At 41.6% G+C, this 24,576-nt stretch overlaps 1 protein-coding gene across 2 annotated transcripts in view; it reads right to left on the bottom strand.

The window, feature by feature from the left end:
- prdm6 (PR domain containing 6) overlaps positions 1-24,576 on the bottom strand; it is a 158,980-nt gene that overhangs the window by 115,684 nt on the left and 18,720 nt on the right. The window lies entirely within an intron of this gene.

Below are 24,576 nucleotides of genomic sequence, written 5' to 3' on the forward strand. Positions count from 1 at the left end.
GGACAACCCTAAAACATAAACACCTCCGACCATGGCTGTCTGCAGCGCAGAGGCATGAGAATGAGCTCCCTGAAAGCCACGGGTCAGATTCCACTCTGCTGTTGTTTGTGCTGATTCTGTGTTTTTGATCCAGCGTTCTGAAGTGTATTTTTATAACCTGCTATGATATTCTGAGTGTAGTAACTGTGATAATATGTTACATCGTGTCTCCATTAACAAAAAGCACCTGCATGTGTGTGTGTGTGTGTGTGTGTGTGTGTGTGTGTGTGTGTGACCCTCTGCTGACTGCACAGTAAAGCTGAAGCCTCTGTGAACAGCAGCTGGTTTCTAGCTTGATGCTGTTCTGTCAAAGACATTTTGGCCGCCTGTGTTTATCGGATCCATCGCTGTAAAATTCCATCTGCGAGACAAACGGCCAAATATAACATGTTGTTTAGTTCAACAGCTAGAAAATGTTGCAAACACTGCCAGGCTGCCGGCTTCACTTCACGTCTCCGGCTGTCATTTTTCCATCTGAGCACAACAATCCTGACAATTTTTTTTTTTTGCAGCTTGGGTTTCTTAAAGCTCAGTAAATTCTCCTTGTTTGACCCTCAGTTTGTGCGGGACAGACGACCCTTTCAGCACCGCACTGTTTTATATTCACACACTGAGACCACACATCATATGAGCTGCTGCTGCTGCTGCTGCTGCTGCTGAGGAAGGAGCAGAGGCTTCAGGGCTTTGTTCAAAAAAAAACTTCAGCCATGTGTTTTGAAGTTTTTTTAATCTCCACTAGGGCTGCAACTCATTATTTGAATTACTGATTAATCTGCTAATTATTTACTCGATTAAACTTTCTGTAAAACATCTGGAAAAAGGGTTAGGGACTGTTCTCTAAATAAATTTTAAGCAGTGGGGACAGTTTTACGTTTTGTATTTTGGCTCAGGGGAGGGGCGTACACTTTTAACATGGTTGTATTTTTTTAGTTATTTTACTGCAGATTTTTAAAGAAAACACGCCTTGCAAATTTTGTCATTTTTCCAAATTTTGTATAATAATTCTTGGCGACTCATTTTAAAGAAATTATGCAGGCATGTTTTCCTTAAAAATCACCAACGTTACATCATTCATCAAATCCAGAAACTGTAAAAACAGACTTATCGTTGGATTTCCACATTTCCAACAGTCCTCTGACACAGTGCAGCATGTTTTTCCTAATTGAAATGTTTTGGGCTTTTGTGGGGTGTTCGCCCTCGTCAGCCACCGTATTAAATGCTTAAATAATTCACAAAATAGTTGCAGATTAATTATTCAGTTGATTAACTAATTGTTTCAGTCTGAACTAATCGCACAGGTGCAAAAATAGTCCAAAGTTGCAGAGGCTTGTTGATCAATATCAGAAACTCTATAATACTATTTTAACTCTGATGTGACCGACATTAAGATCTCTTCTTTTGACCACAAACTATTTTCAAAGCCTGTAATGTATTTTAAATTATTGTTCAGATCCAAAGTTTTCCAAAGATACAAAATGTTTTGGACAGCAAATAAAACAAGGCACAAGAAATTATTTTATCTTCTTTTATTGGTCAGTTTTTTGTTTGTTGTTTTGTGTGTTTTTTTTCTCTTCTCCTCTTCTTTTAATGTTAAAAATTATTTTGTCTTTATGTAGTTCAAATTTATACAAAAAGCATAAAATATACAGTGGATTAAGTAATGATTTGCACAAAATATTTGTAAGATGTGGAAAAATTGCAATAAAGTATGAAAAAAAAGGAAATTATTTTATCACAAAGAGGCCAGAAAACACGGTGCATGTATATTTATACCAAACCTCACATTTTTCTAAATTCTAAGAAATCTTAAGGTGATAACTGAAGAAATTTAAGAACTCTATACAAGCCTTTAATATACTTAAATATATGCATTTACTGATTTTAGGTATTCCTAAAATTATCTGGGGGCATTTCACCCTTTATTGGACAGTTGAGGGTGAGGAGGAAGATGGGGAAGGAGGAGACAGAGAGGTATGCTATGCAACAAAGGCACTTGCTGATTTTAATTTTAATAAGATACTCTGAAATTATTTAAATGAACTTTAGGCCTAATGACGAGGTCACTGAGGAACAGGAAGCAGAACGAAACTGATTATTTACTTTGAGCTTTTCAGTGAAACTGAAGTGGAGGATGTCTAATGTGTCTGTCTGCCTCTTTACATTAACAAGAAGCAGACGACTGGAGGTAAGAGGGGAGGATTAATACACACACACACACACACACACACACACACAGTGACGGCCTGTGTGTGTGTTTTAAAGAGGGTGGATTACAGCTCTCTCTTTCAGTCATTGATCTCCGCTGTCAGTGCTTCACTTACTGCTCTGTCACTGTCCACACACACACACACACACACACACACACACACACACACACACACTGCATTTTACACTGAAATCCAAAAGAAATCTAAAAATAATAGCCCCACTGCGTGCCAGCCAAGACGTTGTACTCGTTGCTCTTCTGCATTACGAAACATTTAAAATAAACCAAATGAACTCCAGCAGATTTTTTAAAGGATGAAATAAAGTTTTTATGTTTCCTGATGTGCAAATTCGTCTCTGCAGCTTTCCTCCAAACTGCCCCACTCATGTACAGAGACTTCTCTCCACCTGATCAGCCTCTGCTCATACTGTAATATCTCTGAGGGAAAACGTGGCCAAACAACAATTATATGGACAAACTTTTTTTCAAAGAGGAAAACATGATTCACTGCTTCAAACACTGTTATTACAAAAAGCTTCTTAAACCGCTCGTGCACAATAACCCATGTCTACTCTTTGTATTTATGTACAATATGTTCCGAGTATTATTTGGACCAAATTATGACTCAACACTGGTTTTGTTTCCATCTAGTTGTTTATCTGTGTTGCACACAACTATGTGTACTTATGTTGACAGTGAGTGACAAAGAGCGGCATTTTAATCTCACAGAGTGCAATATTAGAGGTGAAAGTAATGAAGTACATTTACTCACATACTCTACTTATGTATTTCCATCTGCTGGTGTTACGTTACACTTCCACTCAACTACATCTCAGAGGGAGTCACTGTATCTTTCACTGCACCACATTAGTCTGACAGCTTTAGTTACTTTTCAGAATAAGACTTTTAACGAAAAAAAAGTTTATAAAACACGACACATTGTTAAAGACTTAAAGACCAGCACCTCTGGAACCAGCAGTAAGCCTTCAGACACGGTACCTAGACCCTCGGTGTGTTCAGACAGTCCTCTTAAATGTGGGCGGGGTTGTTGTCACTCACTGCTCCGTCCAGCACTCGCTGTATTTCCTCATCAGCGGTGACACAGATGGAAGTCTGCACCTGGTTTATCGTCCACAGAACGAGGCTGCACGCCCACATTTTCACAACAAAACAGAACAGGCTGCAGTGAGAGTCTCTCTCCATGGGATATTTCAAAATAGCAGCTTTGTGCATTTAGTCCTTCTCAGGCAAGCTCAGGGGTTTAGTGTTGCTGTAGCCCACAGGAAGTGAGGATTAGAATATATGACCTTCACATAATCCGCTCCAAATTCATCTATATTTTTAAAGTCATTACTAAAAGTGTGTGTCATATAAAAACTAAAGTGATGGTCAAAGTTGTCACAGTGAAATTTAAGGTGTGCTGATGGATTCACGTCATCAACTCATGCATTGAGTAACATTACAAGTTAACGTTCCACCTTAAAAGTCACCGGCAGTCGGCCCAGTGAATGAAGTGATTTTTTCTCAGACTCCAGCTGCTGTGAGAGGCAGCAAAACATCCTTTCATTTTATAGTTACAGTTTACTAATAAAACTGTCCACAGTATGAACAGTGGTTACATGAGCCTCAAAACCAGACACAACTCAGCCCTGAGCAGAGTGACCGTCCTCTACTGACCAATCAGACTGCAGTGTTCACAGCTCCACCTTTTAGTACCAGATCTGTGTGCTAGGTACCCCAACAGAGGGGGGACCAAACATGGGGACGCTAAGGAACGCTTCTGTTGGTACCATCCACAACTTTTACTGTGGAGACGGGAAAAAAGTGTATCAAACTGAACTGACCTGTACTGCTCAGTGGAAATGGGGCGCCACCTCAAGCAGCTACATCAATAACGCCTGGGCCACACGGCTCACAAAAACGCTTTTGATTCATCGTTCCACTGTTCCAACGAGTTTTGCATTTACACACACTCTTTACTTCTGAGTGACGGCTGCTGTTGGTGTGTGATCTGCACAACTTCAACCAACAGCTGAGTGTGTGTGTGTGTGTGTGTATGTGTGTAGGTGTGTGTGTGTGAGGAGGAGAGAGAGCCTAAAATTTACTCACAGTGTTTTGACCTCTTGACCTTATTATAGAGTGCAAGTCTTCTCCTTGTCTGGACCGAGCAGACGCTACAGAGATAGTGCGTGTGTGTGTGTGTGTGTGTGTGTGTGTGTGTGTGTGTGTGTTACAGACAGGAATGTGGTCCAGTTATCAGTTAGAAACACTTAGCTGCAGCTCTGAAGCAACACTGGCATGTAAATGGCTGCAGAGGATGATGTGTGTGTGACAAGTGTGTGTGTGTTAAATGTGTTTATCACTGGATGTGTGACATGTGTGTGTGTCAGTGAGCCACTAATGCAGCTGTGAGTTATCATGTCTGAAGGTGTTACGACACTTTCTCGTGATGTTTGGTGCCAAGATTCAGTATCCTCAAATTGTAACATTTCTTTGCAGAGAAAGTAAATAAATATATTAAAACAATGTTTCCACAAGAATAATTTATTTTGTCTGTTCTTCTCTGTGCAGAACTGAATCAGCTGGTCCTCAAGGATGCTAACAGTGCAGGACGGTCACATTGACTCTGTCCAGAAAGAGGGATCCCTCCTCTGTTGCTCCTCTTGTTTGTTTGTTTAATGTTTTTCCCCCAAAAACATTTTCCCAGAAATATCTCTTTATTTGAATCAAGTGTCTAAAGACAGAGAGTGTGGTGTGCTGTACAGATTCTCAGTTGTTCATCTCGTATCATGCTTAGCTTTAGTGGATCATAACATATCAGGTACAAAATTAATCTCCAGATGCTCCGGTTCAAAATGAGACCAAACTTTTCTATGAATGTCCAACCTGGTCTCACTCTGAAGTGATTGAATGCCGATGCTTGGTCAGTGATTCGACATAAGCCGTCCTTTTATGTTGGCATTAGACGTGGCCAGGTGCTATCACTGTTTAGTGGCACCCGGTGGCGTCAGGGGGAAATGCAGCAGGACAACAACAAAAGTTGAAGGGGAACTAATGTTTTTGTCAACGTGGGCCCTATTTTCTGATCTACTTTTGTCTAAATGAGTGATAGGATGTTCAATATGTGACATTTCTCCAGTATGAAGCTAGGGCTGACCTGCCTGCAGCCCGTGAGCGCGCGCTATATTAAATAATAGGGCACTCAGACAGCGTCAAACAACGTCAAAATACGTCCAGATAGGCTCGGATTGTTAGTATAATTATCTGACAACATAACGGAAAGGAGAAATGAACGTCTGTGTTTACCTTTAGCTGGATTCAGACATGTTCCTCTGCCTGTTGCTGCTCCCTCTCTCTCCTCGTCCGCTCTTCAGTTTCAATGAGCTCTGCGTCCGTGTACGTCCGTGTTCAAATAAATACGGGTGCTCATCAAATTCAAATGGCTCATCCAGATCCAGTTGGTCAAAATCGGGTAAAAATTCAGACATGTTTGCTGTGGCAAGTCAAAACACTCACTCAGAGAGTGAAAGTCTGGCTCTGAAATCTCATGTCTCGCGAGATTTGAGTTGTTGGTGAGATTTCAGGTTGTGTACATGGACGCAGAGCTCACTGAAACTGAAGAGCGGACGAGGAGAGAGAGGGAGCAGCAACAGGCAGAGGAACATGTCTGAATCCAGCTAAAGGTAAACACACACGTTCATTTCTCCTTTCCGTTATGTTGTCAGATAATTATACTAACAATCCGAGCCTATCTGTGTGGAAAAAATGCACTTTTAGTGGACGTATTTTGACGTTGTTTGACGTCCAACCGACACACCCAGGGTACCTTGGACACCATGGGCCCTATTTAGATGGTCTAAAGCGGACGGCGGAGGGCGCATAATCCATGTCGCAAGGGTCATTGTTATTTAGATGCAGGCGCGGTTGTCATTTTCACGCCCTGCGCCCTCGTTGTCTAACTAGCAAATGAACTTGCGCTCCTCTGGGTGTGTTGGTCTAAAAATGAGGAGTGGTCAGGCGCAGTCATGGCGCATTGCTAGTTAGATGACGTAAAAACCAAATGCGCCAGTGACCAACAAAAACCTGGTCTAAAGTCAACGGCGCAGTATTTCGCTGTTAAATAATATGCGTCTCTAGGCAGGCGCACAACGCGCGTGCACTCTGCTCAGACACACACGGAGCAGCATCAGAATGCTGCTCCGTGTGTGTCTGAGCATCAGAATGATCTAATCGCAGTAATAATGATCATCATAATCCGGGAGGTCCAAGCTCGCAGTGTCTGAATATACGAAACTGCGAGCAGACCTCCATGCATAGCCTGTAAAATGAACTTGTCTTTCCCAGTTGAACTGTGATCATTTTGGCATGTAAATCACAAAATCAAAGGAGGATGCACAGCAGCCGCACAGCCGCGGGCACCCGTGGAGAAGCTCCGCAGCCAGCGCGCAGCCAGACCAGACAGCCCGGGTGCAGCCACGGGACCAGCCCTTCCTGGACCTTCAGGCGGGGGGGTTCAGGATGCTGGAGAGGGAGCTGGGCTCTCTAACCTCCCAGGTTAAAATAAAATTGAATAACTTACAATTTGTTGACAGCGTTTCTCCCGTGCGCGCGCTCTCTCTTTCTCTCTCGCAGTCTCACTCTGTTTCTTTTCTTTTGGCTTTTCTAAGATGACAGATGCTGAATATACTCCCTATCTGATGCTGTGGCTGTTTGTGGTTGGCTGAGAGGGATGTGAACTCATTAGTTTGCAACTGTGTTAATCAAATCAGGTTGGGTTTCCATTACGCGTGCCAAACGTGCCAAACGGTGCCAATCCCCTTTGATCTGACATCAGATGTGACGGGACAGTCGATACAGAGATACATTTATCGTCTCCTCAGCTGTAAAACGCTCACTCTTTCCAGTTGGTAGGTCCGCCATCTAACTAGCTCTCCGCCGTGCGCCTCTCTTAAAGGGAATGAGAAGTGACACTCTGATTGGCCTATTGAATGATACGCCCAAAACACACCCATGACTAATTCACAGAGTAAGTCCAACCCTTTTAGACTCTCTGCCATGGCGCACAGTCTAAAAACACGCTGTCTAACTAGCAAGTGACTGGGACACGCCCATGTGCCGCACGCCTGGCGCTTTGCGTTTTAGACCATCTAAATAGGGCCCCATATCTCAACGTGGAAGGTCCATGACCAAACGTCAATATGTGACGAGATCGGAGTGAGAATGTGTTGGCACGTCAGTTTCTGAGCCACGACCAAGGCCAAGATGTGGCCTGCAACAGATGTTAAGTGTTGAAAATGCCAAACTGATGCAGCTGTCGATCACATGTGGACCCTATCAGCCAGCTAAGCAGAGTGAGAGGTCAGTAGTCAATGACGGTACACAGCAGTCAACAAAAATAGGATGTTCAACAGTTGTGAATCATAGAAACCAGGAGAAGTCCTCGATCATACAGTCATACATGTGCACACAAAACATTAAGCTGATGGGTCCAGTAGTTTGTGACACAACCGGCAATGAACTCAGCCAATCACCAACAGCTGATATATTCATCCAACTGTCCAACTAAGTATAAGAATGTGAGTAAAGATAAAGGATGGTGTCTTTTACTTTCTCATTGGTTACAGTACAATCACAGCAATTTAAACAGCTGTTGCTTTCATCAAATGTTTAGATGCTCAGTAATCAGCTGGATCTGCAGAACAGAGCGTCAGCGTCAGAAAAAGTTCTTCTCTTTCTCCACAGGACACACTGTTGTCTTCTTCTTCTTCTTCTTTTTCAGTCTAAATCCAGTAAAACTGTTCCTGAGAGCCGATCAATGCTCGTACGCTTCTGTTCTACAGCTAATCAATGAAACTGCACTAATTCTACTGTTATCTGCTCTCTTCATCGGCCTCCTCCTCCTCCTCCTTATCTCACCATGTCTCCTCCTCACTCCCTCCTCCCCTTCTCCTTCCTCCTTCACCTCTTCCTCCTTTTCCTAATCAGAGTGTCTCGTCGTCCTCCTGCAGGTGATGGACAGAATACTGAGAACAATATTCAAGAAAAAGGACTTTACCTCTGAAGTAACTGAGTCTGCAGCTACAGCGGGTCAGTTCAGGCTGAATCAGCATTATGAGATACTGAGGAGGTCCCCTACATCACTGCTTCACTCCCCCATAACAAAAACATCTAAAAATGTAAATGAAGCAGGTATTTAAAAAGAAAAACTCAAAGTAAACTCAACACAATCAACTAAACTGTGACTAAAATAATTCTGTCTCTTGTAGCTCTTTCAAATAAACTTCCCAGGACGTTATTAGCACACTGTGGATCGGTAAAATAAAGAGTTACTGTTTTATTTCTTAATGAGAACATTTTTAACATGCTGAGTTAAAGTCCTCTCTGTGCTGCAAGTAGTTAAGTTTTAAACACACAACACAAGACCTACAATATATATATTTGCAAGGTGTCATATAGAAAAAAAGTTCTGGCTGAATGTACCTTTATCCTGTGTCATACCGAAAATGTTTTCTTCTTAAAGGTCATTATCAAAGTTACTTGTGGTTGTGATAGATTTTAAGATTTTACTGATCACTTTCATGGCTCTTCATGGTCTCTCTCCCGGATATATCTCTGAGATTTTATACCATACACACCAGGGCGTACTTTGAGATCCCAAGGCAGAGGGCTGACTAGACCCGAGTCTCTGGAATGGTCTGCCGAGTCAGTGAGTGCGTTTACATGGACAGTTTAATTCCCTTTTCATTCGTAATGAAAGTTCATTTCATCTTGTAAACACCTAATTCGGAATGAAAATGGCCAATGCGACTGAAAATTAAATCCGATGTAAGGGGCTGGAATATTCCGTTTCTAATTCCGAATGAAAGACTTTCTCACTCTTGTATACACTCATTCCTCTTTAAGGTCATTCCGGTCTTTCTGCACATGCTCGTTTCCTTGCCCTTCTGGCGCCATGACGTATATAGCGCGCATAGCAACGGACTGAGCTAGAACAGTCGGACTTGTTGCACTCACTGGTTTCCATTCGCCACAGCACGGTCTTTTATCTCCCTTCTTCAACCTTCTGCCTCCCTTCTCCTCCTCAACAGACGAAGCATTAGCAGAACAAGGTTGTTGTCGTACTGCTGCTTCAAGAATATCAGCAAAACAAGCCCCAAAAAGGCACTAAGAACGGCGTCGTCAAGCATCTTGTTATCCGGAGCGAGGACTACAGTGTTTTCTTTCGGTAAACGCAAACACGTAACATCCGCCCCGCCCCCTATCCAATCAGAAACCTTCCCTGCCCCAAACCTTGTGCGGACCCGATTAAGGCGATTAAACTGAGCTCCGTGTAAACCCTCATTCAGAATGAATATTCCCCATGTAAACTACCTGGAAAAACTTTAATTCTGAATGATTTCATTCAGATTTATTTCATTCTGAATGAGAAGCCATCATGTAACCGTACCCACTGATGTCTTTAATCTCTGCCTAAAACATACTTTAATCAGAGAGCCTTTCCTGTTTTTACTTTTTGCTTTACTGTTTTTACTGGTTTTTATACACTAACGTGTTTTTTTAATCACTTTTCTTTTAAAACCTGTTGTTTTTTATGTCTGTTTTATTTGTTGCATTGTTAAATACTTTTAACTTTGCTCTGAAAAGCACTCTATAAATAAAGACTATTATCACTATTATAGTGACAGTTCCTGCAAATATGACAAAAGCTTCTTTTCTTTTTAACAAAGTTACCAACTACAGCTTTAAACAACAAAAAGATGATTGGACGATCTTCAGTTTAAAAAGAAACAATAAGGGTTTAACCTCAGGTAAACACAACAAAAAACAAACATAAGCCCCTTTTACACTGCCAGATTTTCAGCGAATGTTGGACCGTTTTGCCGGCAAGCTGCGAGTGTTTAGACACACAGAGCCAGATTGGCGAGTTGATCTGAGGTGCCCAATTTTCCCCCTCGTAGGGTAGACATATTGGTGGAACCCTGTTAGTTTAAACAGACCGAGGTGGCCTTCTGCAATGGGAGGAGCTGTTGATGACTTGTGGGAGGAGCTGTTGATGACGCCGCACGTGCGACCCACTGGTGGTGGATAAACAGGAAACAGCTGATAGCAGGAATTAGCGAGCAGCTAGTAGCAAGAGGGAAACACAAACCTGACAGACACTGTAAAGATGAGCAACTGGGGAGACAAGGAATTGTGCGCCCTCCTTGTCCTCGCAAACGAAGAGGCCATTAACCGTCAGATGATGGGGACGGTGAAGAACGGGTCGACTTACGAGAGAATCACCGAAGGACTGACCAGCCGCGGCTTCCCTCCCACGTCACTGTTTACGTCACACGCTGAGCTACACGTTTTGTTACTTGCTCACGCCCCCCATTGCCCCGAAAAAGGCACATTCTGTATAAACAAAAGTAGGCAGGCGGCATTTTGCTGCACTCCCCGATTTTGTTTTTATACTGCCAATGCTGAAAAAAGACTGATTGGGCTTTCCTGCAAATTTGTACAACTCCTGTTTAAAAAGGGCTCTAGATTGCTGTGCAAAAACATGCACTTTCATGGCAGATAGTGTTGATGAATAAACTTAATGAAACACCTTTTTTCTCCACAACAGTAAATGTATGTTCTAAAAAGTGTAACGCATATCACAGCCTGATATAAAAACAATAAGCAAAAAGAGAAATGCTGCTTAATAAACCGTGAAATTTAACTCCCTGGATTATATCCGAGGTGACAAGTCTCTGTGTGATCCTAGATTCAGATGTAGCTAAGGTACAACCATTTTTAAATGGGAACGATGCAGAGAAAACTAACTCATGAAATATATTTTAAAAGAAAGCTAAACACGTATCTGTTCACTTCAGCCTTTAACTCGCTCTGACTTTCTCAATACAGGTCTGAAACTCTTTCTTTTTATGCTTCACGCTGCTGTAACTCTTTTAAAAGGTTATATCTTACTCACTAGAGCACTAAATGTGGATTAATCCACCACTGAAAATAGTCCCTGACAAATGCACTTTTTCCTTTTGTTTGAGTAATGCTTGTTAAAAATTACAGAGACCCTCTGTTTTATTAAATGATTGAGACTTTTTTTTTAATGAAAGAGTTTTAAAGATTTATGTCTTCAGTAGGAACCAATGGGCTTGGAGCTCAGAGCCACAGTCAGAAAGTGACACATTGTCGGTTTTGGTATTTTTATGGGATGTGTTGATGATAAGAACAACAGAATATTGCCAGTCTCATCATTAAAGTCACCCAAAATCATCAGAAACAACACTCAACTCCACATGACTAAACTGTTTCTCCTCCTTTGTCTCATTCATCCCCTCTTCCTCCCTCCTTCTCTTCTCCATCCCTCTCACTTCAAACACAGTCTTCACATCCATCTGATGTTAAATCTTTAGTAACCACAGAATTATTCATAGTTGACTTGTCCGGTGAAATGATGGTTAAATAAAACCAAAGTAAAGACTGATTCCTCCTCTTTCATCCTGTGTGTGACCCACTGGTATTCAGTCCACCAAATCTGTCAGTTTTCTTAATCACAACCTGTCGCTGCGGAGTCCATTTGTCAGCAGTAAGCCCCATAAACCTGCTGCCGCTGCTGCCATCATCACCACCGCTGCCGCCGCCGCCGCCACCTCTGTGCCCAAGAGCAACAGTCTGGACCTCCACACGAGCAGAGAACCTCGTCACCATCTGAAACTGTGTTTCAGCGAGCAGCGAGCCGACTCATAAATCAGAGGGTAAGAATCGTTCAGAGAAATGGATAATATTTAGATAACCGACCCTGATTCACCTCAGAGTCAACAGTCTGAAGGCAGGGCTGCTGCTTTCTCACACAGCAAGGAGGAGCAGGAGGAGCAGTGGAGCGTCATGTGCCCAGACTGAGGTACTGCCACCCACAGGACTTTGAAAGGACATTGAGCCACCAGACGACAGACACCTCCTCCACCAAACTTAGAAACCCCAACTAACCCTCATCCCATTTCCCCATCCTAACCTGTGCATCCAATGGTTTCACCCACTGGACCAGTTTTACCTCATATTGACTCTATTATTGACAAATCCAACAAATTAAACATCTGACAAATCAAGTGACTGCGAGTCACTCATCAGGATGAGGAAATCAGCCCGCCAGTCTGTTTTACTGACTTATAGCTAACTGCTAGCTTGCCAGGTCGAGGTTTTCAGAGGTTAACATCAGTAAACACCGAGGAAAAGATGGAGAAGATGGGCACCAGTTTAACCAACAGCCTTCTAGCCACTGTACAGGCGTTGGAAATAAACTGTCATGTCTCGGTTTAGTATCTGTTTATGTTTCATGTTCTGCATTTCCTGTTTTATTTTGAAGATCACTCACCCCTGTCTCTGTTTCAGGTTTGTGTCCTGTCCCTTCCCCCCGTCATGTGCGCACCTGCCCCTGATTGTGTCTCCCCACACGTGTCTCCAATCACTCCCCATTACCTCTTGTATTTTACCTCTTGTCTCACTCTGTCTCGTCGCCAGTTCGTTGAATTTCATGTCACGTTCCAGCATTGTTCCTGTCTTGCTCTCTAGTTTTTTTTTTTGATCCTGTTTGTTTATCGACCTTGCCTTTTGCCTCTCGTTTTTGGATACCTCTGCCTCGTCTGACTGCCCTCCTGTGTACCGAATCCGGTCTGTTATTAAACAACGTTTTTTGGGAAACCCTCGTCTTAGAGTCTTGCATTTGGGTCCTGTCTCTGGTTTTGTTCATGACATAAACTGGATGACCTCAGTGCTGCATCAGTTTCCAACGGGATATCAGGAACTGTGACATCCTTTCACCAAAACTTGGCTAAATCCTGAACAGCACCATTCAGCCAGGTGAGTCTTTTTCTATATGCAGATCTGACAGAGCAGAAGATTCTGGGTGAGAAGGAGAGGAAGTGTGAGCTTTACGGTAATAAAGACTGGTGTGACAGTGGAAATGTGAGGTGCTGTCCTGGTCCTGCTGTGGGTCACTGCCATACTCAGTTCAGAGGCGGCTGCAGAGCGGCGCTGCACACCATGTGAAGCGACTATGTGGCCGTCGTTTTGGGATTGGGATCTGAGGACCGTTCAGTCATTCCACAACCAGAAATCATGGATTACCAGAATCATCCGGAAATGTGGACAATCATAAAGCAAAAACCGACAATGGAAGAAGACGCAAAAAAAGACTAAATTGGTATATTATCTTCTGTCTTGTTTCACGACATTCAAACTCAGTTCTAGTGTTTTGCTGAAACAATGGAGATGGGAACTCTACTGTGAATAAGTTCAATTCTTGCATCTAGCTGCCAAAATGGAGGAAATATTTATGAGAAGTCATTTTTATGGGTGAACACTCAAGCAAATAAACTGAGCTGAGAGAAGACGACAAACATCCAGAGATGGTTTCAAAGCTCCGACATGAAAAGAACATGTTCGTACTGCAGCTCATCACAGCATGTAAAACCTCTACAGACTCCGACACAGGAGAGGAAACAACCAGCAACTCCATCACTGACTTATGAAAAGACTACACACACACACACACACACACACACACACACACACACACACACACACACACTGTGTTATTCTAACATGAAGGTCCTGATGGAAAACCCCAGTCTTTGTTCTTGAACCTCCCGCCGTTACCATGCCTACAGGCTGATGTCACACAGAGAGGAGAAATGAACTGAGTTAACCCGACTCACCGAGTGGGTTTAACCAAACAGCACCGTGGGTGAGTGCTGGTTTATGGTGGCCGCCAGCTGACCTTCAAGTCACATGATCTCCTGGGAGCCAGAAAGAGTTTTATTAAACCCTTCAAAACCACCAGACTCTGGTTTAAGGAGCCCGAGAGGTGACAAGGACAAAGATTTTTTTAGAAAGCACATGCCTGATTGCGTGGTGCAGTAGTTAGCACGGTCACCTCACAGTGAGAGGGTCCTGAGTTTGAACATGCTGGAAGCCTGGGGCCCTTCTGTGTGTAGTTTGCATCGTTTCCCTCAGCTCTCTCCCAGAGTCCAAAGACATGCAGGTTAGGTTAACTGGTGATAGTCTGGCAACATGTCCAGGATGTACCCCAGTGGTGTAGTGGAGGGTATACGCAGGTATACGGGGTCTACCCACCTCTTTGTCTGGCCATTTGCAGTATACCCACCAATCAGCCAAAAGCCACTCTTCAATTACCTTCCCATCTACCTACTAACACACCCATCTCATCTACTACCACTTCACCACTGGTGTACCCCACCTCTGACCCAAGGTCGGCTGGGATCAGCTCCAGTCCCTTTGACCCTGAAAAGGAGAAGCTGTTATGGATAATAAATGAATGAACATATGCACACTTTACTAGCGCTGGCGATGCTGTCCCCCTATTTAGAAATTCTTAGGAGACCAGACGAGTTAGAGCTACAGGCAAACACACAATTTGCAAGTTAACTTTTCAAGCGAAGGAGAACAAAGTTGAGTTAGCACCAAACTGCTAACTCTGTAAGGACACACAGAGCAACCAGATCCCTCTGATCTGCACCGCTGGAATACAGTGAAGGCTGCATCAGGAACCAGGAACTATCCTAAGCCAGGCTCATTCACAACAGACAACAACAACAAAGCAACTCTTCCCTCCATTCATCAACTGGTAAACTAACAACTGGGCACAGCATTAGTTCAGCTGCACAGGCTAAGCAAGACCATTTAACAGTTCTCAGTGCACATGTTTTGATTTGCTGCCACTCGATGACTTATTATTGTTGTGATCTCTTCGTCGTCAGGTGATTGGGTAGTTGGCTTTGCCAAAGCTAAGTTGCTTTACATAGAAAGTCTTGCATGCAACTAAACATGCTTTTTACTATCCTCGCACCTTTACACAACATAGATCACACATGTACTGTATAATTTGGCTTTCAGCATACTCAGAGAGGGAGCTCATTAAACTCATGTCTCCATGGTGTTATCATCCCCCGACTGGCAACATGGCTCAGCCATCTTCTTCTGGTTTTAGTGGTGCGTTCGTTTTGTATTCAGAGGTCGGAAATTTCCAGTTCTCAGTCGGAAGTTTAAACTCGAACGCACACTGAGATCGGATTTCCAACTTGAAACTCGGAGCAACCGCATCAACCCCGACTTACGAATTCAAGATGGCTGCCGGTCACATGCATAGTGAGTAAACACTCTGCTAAAGTACTGTTTATAGCAATTCTATCTTATTTGTTTTACATTAGGTCAGCCTCATCTATCAGATGGAGTGCATGATGGCTTTGAAGCTGTCTATACTCCGAAAGTGCAAGGGCAACAAAGGCTTTCTTGCGGGCGTCCATGTTTTTTTCCGACTTGTCCACCGTTGTCAACTAGAATGCAAAAACTGTTGTCAACTCGGAGGTGATGTCATTCCCACTTCCCACTTCCGACTTCCGACCTCTGAGTACAAAATGAACGCAGCATCTGGTCAGCCATTTTGTCCTGTAGGCCATGTGACCTTTAGACATTGTGAATTTGGGCGGCCATTTAGTCTTAGTGTGTCCACATTCACACATCCACACTTGTATATGGTTACTAGTAGGGATATATTATGCATCTGTTTTGTCTATTTTCACACAAGAGCGAATGAATCTCAACTGATATGGTAATTTGAGTTATAGTTATTATTTGAATTACTAATCAGAGTTCCAAATTGATAGTTTAATATACTTTATGGGACTGAATTGATCAATTGGCTATCACTTTTCCCTTTTTAGGAATGGTGCCTTCAAAACAGGAGTCCAAAAACCAACATGGGTGACATCACTGTATCTACGTCACGGTCTACAATCAATCTGCTGCATAGATTGGTCGCAAACAAAAATTATTTCCTGTTCAAAAACTACAGTGACAAACTGAGGAGAGGAGAGGAGAGGAGAGGAGAGGAGAGGAGAGGAGAGGAGAGGAGGATTTTCACCTTCTTTTAAAACATCACTATTCATCATAGAACCTGCTGACAGGATGTTGCTCGTGAATCTCTTTACTCTCACAGCCTAGCATCACTGTATCCAGGAGCCTCGAGTTCTCAAGACCCTTCAGATAAACTGGAAACCCTCTGACCTGCTGCATTATATCAGTGCGGTCATCACTGCTATTATTAAAAAATTCCATCAATAAAAACCTCAAACGCCTCACTGCAATCAAAGCAACAGGAAACCAAAACATGTAATTTGACGTAAAAACTGTCAATGATTATGTAATCAAACTGATGATGTCAGTGACCCTTTAATAAAACCCAGAATACAGACAGTTACACAAACATTAAATCATGACATCAGTCAAGAAAACATTACAGAGCCTTACTGGACGCTGTGACCACGAACCACTGAAAACACAAAGTCAATGGGAACTCTGCGGGGAATACAGCGGGACTACGATGATGGGCAGACAGACAAACACCAGCGGACAAGTAAATATGGACAGCAGTGATTCAGCTACGAAAAACAGACAAAGAAAATAGATTTTATGATGTAACAAGCCGAGATACCAACAGGCGTTTTGGAATTTTCTGAATCCTCGCGAGTCTCATCAACATCCCACACTAACAAAATATTGTGCTTCAAACTGTGCAGCTGAAGTTTCGCTCTGAAGTTCTGATGTTCTGGGCTGTTTTCACTGACTCTGCGCTGACAGCTTGTCCCGTCCGTCCAAAAGAAAACTCCTGTAAAAAAAAAACTCTCAGAGGACGAGGTCAGAGCTGTGACTTCAGGATGGTTCTCCTGTTTTTACTGCACATTCTTTTCAATCAGGACGGCCTCTAGGTTTCAGACTGAGAGGTCACAGGTTCGAATCCTCAGGGAGCTACCTTCCCTTCCCTCAACAAGTATGGTCAGACACAAGAAGGCGTGTTTTTCATTAAATCTCAGAGGTGATGCAGCACCCAACAGCGTCATAATTTCCTGAAAACACCTGAAAATGTCATAAAATTTGCACTTAACATGATTGAAAATGTAATGAAACCCAATAATGTGACAATAAGTCCTGGCTGATAACATTTTTACCAATGATGATACTTGTTCTTTTGATACTTGGGCACATTTTACTGCACATTCAAACCAATGTGACATGTAACACGACAGCATCGATCTCGAGCGTGACTTGTATCATATGCGTCGGCAGCACTTTATTAACAACTTGAATTACCGCCCCACGTTTGTAGACCCCACATGCACTATAAAAACACAGATGCTTCACACACATAACATCTATTCAACCAGCACAGTTTCAAGATTAAAGTCACCAATTCAGTATCTGACCAACTGTCTCCCCTTCTGTTTCAGGAAAGTGTTTTATGCAGAACGTGATGATGTCACAGTGAAGCTGACCTTTGACCTGTATGATATAAAATGTCATCACTTTATTCATCCTATCACACACATCCTATAAAATACATTTTTTTGAGGTGACAGTGACTTTTGACCACAAAATTTTTATCAGTTTGTTTTTTAGTCCAAGTGGATGTTCATGTCACATGGTCATGACAATGAGACAGATGCAAGGTCACAGTGACCTTGACCCATGGCCACCGAAATCCATCGGTCAATCAGCCATCATCAACCAGTTCATTGTTGAGTCAAAGTAAACATTTGTGCCAAATTTGAAGAAATTCCCTCAAGCTGTTCTTGAGATATCTCATTCACAAAAATGAGACAAACAAGGTCACAGTGACCTTGACCTTTTACCACCAAAATTTATCCTCAAGTCAAAGTGGACATTGGGGCCAAATTTGAATAAGTTCCCCTAAAGCATTTTTTTAGATGTCATGTTCACAAGGATGGCACGTACATATAGGTACAGACAATCGGACGGACAGACAGGCAACCCGAAAACATAATGTCTCTGGCCACAGCTATCGCCGATGCAGAGGCATAGCGACAATGGCAAAGCATGGCAATAACATTCATTTCAATCAATCAACCAATCAGTAACAATCATGTTACATGGTGACTGATCTCGTCCTCTGCTTGGAGGGTACGGAGCTCAAGGACCTCATTGTTTTCACTCTTTGTCGACATTTACAGCCATTCTTCGAGTTAGCTGCTAACAGCTACTCTAAATCTCCCACGGTGGGTCTCATGCATAACACGTCGTCAAAACGTCACACCCATCCTAACCATGTTCCCGTCCTGGGTTTCTACAGAGAACATTTCAGAGCTGTTACTGCTTCCTGTGGCACTTCAAAGGCAAGACGACTCTGTCCCTCCATTCTGCGATCGTACCTTATATAGGTATAGCTTATAGCAAGGCAGCATAACGTTATGATATTCGGTCAGTTATATTTAGGTTCCAACTAGCAAAAATTGTCATATTCATTAATAAGTTAAAGTGAATAACAGTTTAAGTTTATTGAATGGCAGAAAACTGTGGAAAAAAACAGCAATCAACATTTCCAAGTCTTCTAATGTCTTGTTTTGTCCGATATGTAAAGATATTTTGTTTACAATGGTGCAAAACAGAGGAAAGCATCAAATCTTCACATTAGAATAAACTGGAACCAGCAACAGAAAGAGAGAAAATGTCCATTAATTTACCATCAGTTGATTAACTAACCGATGAGCCAGGCTCACTTATTTAAACTGAACTTTATCTATAAATCATTCTATGAAACATGCGCTTTAAATGACCGTCCCTCTGCTGTCCTGCATCAGACCACATGGGGTTAAAAATCACACAGCATCATACAGGTATTAAAATAATAATGTGTTAGGATCTCTGTCTGAGCACAGGGACGGTGAGTGATGAAGCTCCAGAGCCGACAGTTAAAGAATTATTCCTCCATAAACTCAGTGAGCTCGGCCTCGCAGGAGATCAATGTGTCCGGCTGTGAAATACTGCAGCACCAGAAAATCCTCCTCTGTTCCACCGGCACGGAACGGCAAGTGTCTTAATTAAAACTGGCCCTTCCCGGACACCATAGACAACATGACACGAGCTCCCTGATTGGCTATAGGACAAATATCTCTTCCTGTTTTGGGGGGCGTCAATAAGCGAGTTTAACAACCAGTGAGTTTTAATGGGATCTGTGTGTAAAGCTTCTTCATCAATAGGCCTAATGACCAGTTTTAGCCCGGCAGCCGATAATGTGCCGATGGTTAGAGCCGGGTTATCGGATCAGCATTCCTCCAGGGCCGAGGGCTTCAAAGGCTGGTCGGGGGCCCCACAGAGGGCCCCGGCTCCACTCTGCTGGGTCCAAATAAATACAGTTTGATAAAGAGGTTTGAATACTGAGCTGTAAAAAAGTAATGTGGATCATTTACTGTAAAGAAACTGCTGAGAACAAGAACGTCGACCTTCTTCCTCCTCTATTATCAGTATTTAAAACCTTCACACATTTACAGCAGTGTATTCCAGTCTTATGAGAATCTTTACACCCTGATTTTTATTGTATATACATGATCTGGAATAGTCATTTTTCCTGAGTTAAAAAAAAGTTTGATTGGGGTCATCTTAAAGGAACGTGACAGTTCTTAAATTAATCAAATTAAATCAATAAGATTTGGACTCAAGCGGTGAATCCGAACAGATGCAGCAGACACGAACAAAGAAAACACAACAAATCTATAAAAACCAGTGTGGACAGAATGAAACTGAGAATCTTAGACAGTAAATTATAGAATTATATTAGATTTTAGTCCAGAAATAAATACAAGACTGGCTAATGCACTGAATGCTAGTGGCTGGAAGTCACTTTTAAATCTGTGAAATAATGACAGGTATTTAAACAGTGAGTCTCCACCCAGAAGTTGACGTGGGGGAAAAGGAAAGTTGTACACTATGAGAATAAAGTTGTGATATTACAAAAATAAAGTTAAAATTTTAGGAGAAAAAAGTTATACTTTAAGAAATATGTGATAATATGGAAGTGGAAAATGTTTCATACTCAGCAGAAAGACTTTTGACATCATACATTTCTAAACCACAAATACGTTATTTGTATGCGTCATATGTTTGACATTAATGTAGATCGGATCACATATATATGAGCTGACTTTGTCATCAGGGGATGGTGGACGGTGTGTCACTGAGGTGAGACGGCTGCAGACTGTTCAAGACCAACAAATACAAATAAACCGAGTAGATGTTTTTTTTCCCTAATCGTATCCAAGTTGTTTTTGTGCCGAAACATAACGACACATTAATCCTTTGAGACCTGAACAAACTGACTTGATTTCGTTTTTAAAACATCGGAAGAAGGCAACGAGCAACGACAGAGGAAATGACCCAGAAAAATAGTAAGAAATTAGTAAAAAGAGAAAATTAAAAACAAGAAAGAAAGAAAGACAAAGAAGGAAATGACCTGGAAAAAAGTACTTAGAAATTATAAATAATTCTGTAACATAATTTAAAATGTAATTATCATAATAATAATTGTAAATATAGCTCTTCCCTTGCTAGTTTTTTTTTTCTTACATATTTTTCTGAATCTATTACTTTTCTGCAGTTCGTGAGACATTTCGTACCAAATGCTCAGTGACATTTTTCCCCATGTTTTTGAAAGAAATCACACCAGTTTGCTCAGGGAGGGTTCAAAGGTTTAAACACTTGCAAAAGACGCCTGAAGGCAGCACAGGAAGTGATGTCAGGTTTTAAAAGGTTAACCACAGCATTGTTGAGACATTAAGGTCCAACATATCTGCTACATACAGTAATCATATACAAATGTTACATATGCAGAAATGTACAGTGTGCTGCCAATTGGTTTGGTTAAAAAAACATTTTGTCTGTTCATATCCAGTGTCTTTGTTTTTATTGTTCTGATATATCTTAGTGTACAAATGTCAAACTTTGTGAGATCAAAATTCCTCTTTTTTTCTTGTAAAACATCAAAATTGATTTTTGATGACTCCACTCAAACTCAGGGACGATCAGATGTGATTTGGGGCGAGTGCAACACTCATCACATAAAGCTGCTCCTGATTATCAGCTCATAGATATCAAAAACTTTGTCCCAGTACAGTTTGATCACATGCCTCTTACACCTCACATTACAGAAACTAGCTGCGGTCTCACAGTGACTGTAACAGCTGAAATTGGTGAAGAGTGTTTGAGTGACGCTGAGAGGAAGGTGCTGTGTGTGCAGAAATATTCTATCAATAGATTTTGACTCGTACAGAGAATATTTAGCCTTTGAAAAACGACATGCAGTGCAAAACGTGTGTTAAGTGCAAAAGCAGAGGTAGACAGCACTGTGTTTGTTTGCTACAAATGATCAGAAATTGTTATGTGTAAATAAATATGCATGGTGAGCTTTATACTGTTAGTCTCTACTTATCTCAGGAAGCTGAATAAAAAGGAAAATATCTATTTTTTGGCACCCAAAATGAGGCTCCAGCTCAGCCTAGATTTCTCCACTGAGGCCTCCTGATGAACTCCTGTCTCCTTCAGAGGAGTCCAGCTCCACGTCGCTCCCTGTTTCCTGAACCCTGACGCTGAGGACTGTTCAGACGTCTCAGCGCTGAAGGGTCTGCTTCAGATAAAATAATTAAAAACTGTAAAATCCTGCTGTCAGTGAACTCAGTGCTTTCTCTGTTTGAAGAACAAATCCTGACGTGACGCGCTCCCTGCTCCTGCTGGACTTGGCCATGTCCTCCTCCCCCCGTGACCTCTGACCTCTGACCCTCTTCAGCCCCCATCTGCCCCGCCCCCCACCCATCCTCACCCCTCCCTCCTCCTCCTCCCGCTGACGTCCTGCTGCGGTCAACAGCCGAGAGACTGATGTCCGGTCAACCGACGTCTGACTGACCTTTACCAGCTCGGCCACAAGGGACTCATCTATCTCTCTGTCTCCCAGCATCCTTCACTCCCTTGTTCTGTCTCCCAGCATCCTTCACTCCTCCCTCACCCCCCCTCTAATGCTAATGCAGCTGTTTATAACTGCCACATTGACTTTCTCCTGCCACTGTATGTAAATACAATCTGCTCTGATCAATGGACTGAGAGGTGACATGACGCTGACCACAAGCTCACACACACACACACACACACACACATGTAAACATAAACATGTACTATATGAACACAAGACCACAGCCTTAAATGTAAGGCTTTTAAGACCTTTTTGCAATTTAACAACTAAGATATTAAATATTATTTATCATTATTTAAATATTTATTAGAACCCGCCAGCAGTGTATAACGATAATATCTAATAATATAAGCAATTAAATTAACGATACCTGGATGTGAAAATGGCAGGAAATGAGAGGAGGAATTACCCATTTTAAAATGATTCATACATGCTGTTTTACTGAAACATTAAACAGCCTCCTGCAGCAACGATCCACTGTCACGACAGTCACACTTTTACTTTAGAGGTTTCGCATCAAATCCCAGAAATGCCCACAAAAACAAGAGGCGATATTTAATGTTATAAATTAAATTTCTTGCATTAATGTGCCACGAGCACAAAGAGTAAAACAACAGAAGCTGGTGCTGTAGTGTCAAATGTAAAGGCTTCAAACATAATTGAATAAATAAAAATAAAAATAAAAATAAAAATGTTGCAGGTTTGTTTGTTTTTCAGAGAACTGTGATGGACGGAACAATGTGCAGAAAGACTGCGACATGAACTTGTGGCAAGATGATTTATTATTCTAGTAAATCTGAATTCATGTGGAACAGGATTATTGAAATAAAAGATAATGAATTAGAGTTTTAAGGTGAAACAGGTGTGAGGTCACAGTGTCGTCAGTGTCTGATGCCAGGAAACATCACGATGATAAAACACCCTGAGATCTTACGGAAGGAAAACATGATGCTCAAAGTGAAAGTATTATTATGTGCAGAGTATTATTATAGAATATTATTATCACTGATGAATACATGTGAGAGCATTTTTATAGTTTGTGACTGTTGAACCAATCAAAGATATTTTGTACACTACTGTGTAGATCAGTGGTAAAACACTGCATTATATCATATAAGCATACTGTGTGGTTTTGTTTTTTCATTTGTAAAAAGTAACTGGTAACTACTGTATTTGTAAATGTAATTGAGTAAAAAGGATAACGCAGCAAAGGATGGAAATACACAGGTAAAGTACAAGTAACTTGTTCTACAGCACAGTACCTGAGTAAATGTACTCTGTTATTTTCCATCACTGTTGCGTATCAGTAGTTATTAAGTCAATGTCATTTTTTAAATGTCAAAGAATAGAAAACTAAAAAACTTCAATTTTAAATAGGCCTACTTTGTATATTAGTACAGTGCTGCATTATATCATATAAGCATATCATATGTTTTATGTAAAAAGTAACTTCAGTGTCAGATAAATGTCGTGAAGTAAAAACTGTAAAGTGGCGTAGAATGGAAATACTCAAGTAAAGTAGAGGTACTTCAAACTTGCACTAAAGAACAGTACTTGAGTACATGTACTTAGTTACTTTCTGTCACTGCTGAAATAAATGTAGTTAATTATCAAAAGTAACAGATCATCACTGTCCAATGAAAAACACGTATCTCCACTTTTGACGATTTTGACTTTCTACAGTGCATGGAGTGTCCATAATATTTCCTAGCAACCATTAGTGTTGGGTATCCAAATCACCAATGGAAAGACGTTTTATTACATCATCTATTCAACACGTATCTGCACTGGGTGTCAGAAGTGTCCATCAAAGCATGTAGAAAGTCAAAATCGTCAAAAGTGGAGATACATGTTTTTCATCAGACAGCGACGAAATTCAACTTTATGTCAAAAAGTGGAAAAATGGAAAAAGCACAAAAACTGAAGCCTAACTGAAATACTTTGTAAACTACTGGGTAGATTTGTACTGCATCATATGATATAAACATATTGTTTGTTTGTTTTTGTTTGTTTGTTTTTGTATTCATATAGAAAGTAATAATAAATAAATGTAGTGCACTAAAAAGTACGACTTTCTCCGCTGAGATGTAGTGGAGTAAAAGTTACAAGTAGAAGAAAATGGAAATGTGCAAGTTAAGTAAAACTGTACACTTGTGCACCACTGTCTGTCTTCACTCTGGGTCAAATGACACTAAACAGTAAATATAGACAGTGCAGGCAGTGCGGTTGCACAGGGGCCCATGGTACAGGGGGGCCCGTAGAGAGAGCAGGCCCTGCAGCAGTGTGTTGGCCCGACTCAGAGTTACACCCATGTTCAAAGAACTCACGTTAAATTAAAAAAGTGGAGCCAACTGGTGTATATGCCGTCGTAAAGGCAAAGCCATCTCCATCATGGTTTCTTTTTTTTTTTGGGTGAAAGAGTCAGTAGCAATCCATTCTACAAAAAAATTATATGTTTACTTTACATAAACTATTAAACAACAAATAAACTATAAACATGTGTAACTGAATGAATACT

The sequence above is a fragment of the Epinephelus fuscoguttatus genome, linkage group LG6 (assembly GCF_011397635.1).
Source record: "Epinephelus fuscoguttatus linkage group LG6, E.fuscoguttatus.final_Chr_v1".
Lineage (NCBI taxonomy): Eukaryota > Metazoa > Chordata > Actinopteri > Perciformes > Serranidae > Epinephelus > Epinephelus fuscoguttatus.